At 41.0% G+C, this 2,798-nt stretch overlaps 1 pseudogene; it reads left to right on the top strand.

The window, feature by feature from the left end:
- The first annotated feature begins 1,769 nt into the window (after nucleotides 1-1,769).
- Nucleotides 1,770-2,565, top strand: LOC149152456 (18.1 kDa class I heat shock protein pseudogene; annotated as a pseudogene).
- The last annotated feature ends 233 nt before the right edge of the window (nucleotides 2,566-2,798 follow it).

Here is a 2,798-nt window from a genome sequence, read left to right on the forward strand (position 1 = left end):
AATCCAATACCTGAAGTGGCTCCCTCTGTTTTCTTTTTGTAACTCCTTCAAACAGATCTGAGAAATAATCCAAGGCACCCATGGCACCTCCCAGTATTCCAACAAAACAATTGTTGTCTAAAGCGAGCGAGTGAATCTGACTGAAGGCAGAAGCAAACGATATTCTGAGCTCTCTCTGTGACTTCAAATTATAGTAAGAGCCTTGCTGTGATTTCACTGTAAAACCACTCCAATAGAATAGTAAGAGCCTTGCTGTGATTTCACTTTAAATAATGCTTACAATAGGTATACGACAGGTGGAGCGTCGATTCCCGGAATCGACGCTCCGCCCCTCGGGCGGGGCCAGGCGGCCGCGCCACCCCCGGGCCGCCCTGCCCCGCCCGAGGGGCGGAGCGTCGATTCCGGGAATCGACGCTCCGCCTGTCGTATACCTATTGTAAGCATTATTTTAATTAGCACGCAAATGTAAATCTCAATTTAATGTACAAACGTGGCAGTGCCTGTCCTATTCCTGAACTCTAGCCATATAATTCCTCAGTCGCCCTACATCTGAGACCTTCACCGGTTGCAACACCAACTTTGATGTGAAGTATGGAAGGTATATCATTTTTTTCCAAAACACAATAATAATGAATTGGAGAAACGGTTAAGTTTGTACAGTTTTTACCTCTCTTCGTCAACCTCGCGCTTCCATTCATATCATATTCTTCAGCGTCAGGTCATTTCATTAAATATTTGTACATCACAGACTTTATAACAACGTAATTGTTAATGTCAAAATCCTATCTATATAGGCCCCTCAATGTAATAATATTTGCCGGTGTCATTACCGACAGCATGCCGCAAAAGTCAAGTAAAACGTCAATCTTCCACGGTGGTCGATTGAATTTCAATTATGTTACGACCATTAAATCTCATACGACACGTTATAAATTGTTTGAATGAATATTTTGCGAAAAAGATGTAGAATTTATTCGTAGTACATTTTGACATACGTAAGAGTGGACTATACTTTTGTGCTACAGGTGGTTGTGAGAAACCCAAAGGTGACGTGTAAACATATCTCCACGTTGAAACTCAGAGCCCTCTCGCACCTCAGTGATTTCGTTTTCCCTCTCAATCATATCTATATTAATTTGCCTCCGCTTATGCCATTGCTGAGAACAGTGAGAAGCTCCCGGTTGTTCATATGTTCATCTCTCATTTTCTTTAGTATTCAACCTTTCGTTTCCTCTCATTTCAACCAAAGAGCGCATATATTTTTTCATAATAGGATCTTAAAATAATAATAGGAAATTAAAATAATGCTTACAATAGCTATACGACAGGCGGAGCGGGGCGGTCCGGGGGTGGCGCGGCCGCCCCGCCCCGCCCGAGGGGCGGAGCGTCGATTCTGGGAATCGACGCTCCGCCTGTCGTATACCTATTGTAAGCATTATTTTAATTTAATGAATACCTATTGTAATCATTATTTTAATTTAATGAATACCTATTGTAAGCATTATTTTAATTTAATGATAAGACCACTTCGCCTGCGGATCAGTAGCTAAAGAGCTATCCCCTCTGCAATGCGACTTACATTACCATTCAAGATTAGAGTGTAGTTCTTAACTTATTTTGAATTGACATTTTGTCAAATTGTGAAATGGATAAATTCTTTATCGCAATAAGAATGATTTACATGGAACTGTCATCTTAAAATGCGTTACCAAAGCAGAACATACCAGAAGAGGATACCAAAGCAGAACATACCGGAAGAGGACAGAAATTTCGAGAGGTTTCTTGCATATTTGCGTATATAAATATGAGCAGATCCCCAAGCCTCTCAAATCAATTCAGTGACATCAATTTGGAAAGTGTGGAATTGTTCAGAGTGTAAACTCTTCGTGGGAGCTTTACGCAGAGGCGTTTGCGGTTGTTTTTTTATTTTTTAAGGATGAAGAAGGCGCTTGTTTTGTTCTTATTATTTGCAGTAACAACAGTATGTTTGTTCGCCCCAACGTTTGCTCTGATGCCTTTTGCAGGTGGTCGTTACGGCGATGTTTGGGACGCTATGGTGGATCCCTTCAAAGTTCTGGACTCCATTCCCAAAGACATTGAGGCTGTTGCCCTCACACGGGTCGACTGGAAAGAAACCACTGACGCCCACGTCTTCACCGTTGATGTACCAGGGATGAGGAAGGATGAAATCAAGATCGAAGTAGAGGACAACAGGGTTCTGAGAATCAGCGGCGGAAGGAGGCAGAGGAGGAGGGAGATAAATGGCACAGAGTGGAGCGTTCCAGCGGCAAATTCTGGAGGCAATTCAGGCTTCCAGAGAATGTGAATATGGATGCCATCAGAGCCGGCTTGGATAACGGCGTGTTGACGGGGGCCGTGCCGAAGATCAGTGATTTCAAAAGCAAGAACGCCAAGGTTATTGATATCATTGAAAATTCTGAGCAGCCGATTGAAGGCAAGGTTGCGCTGTAGTATTAGGAATAGTTATGATAAAATTAGGTAGCGGCCAAATAGGCTTTCAACTATGTACGATTGAGCTGTATCGAATCTCTTGAAGCATAATACATTTGTGTGATCATGATGTAAAAATAAAATAAGAATGATTTACATATATTTATGATGAGGCTTTTTTATTTTATAATTAAAAATTGGTTTATAGTTTAAAAAGTATGAAAAACAATAATAATAAATTTGTTTTAGGGTGTTAATGGGTGATTTTAGTAATTTAGATATTTTAGGACTATGGCTACTACAAGTCTCAAATGTGTTGATCATTTTAGGACTATGGCTGCTGGTTA

The sequence above is a fragment of the Pinus tabuliformis genome, chromosome 9 (genome assembly GCF_031772625.1).
Source record: "Pinus tabuliformis cultivar Carrire ecotype Pingquan chromosome 9, CPIR1, whole genome shotgun sequence".
Lineage (NCBI taxonomy): Eukaryota > Viridiplantae > Streptophyta > Pinopsida > Pinales > Pinaceae > Pinus > Pinus tabuliformis.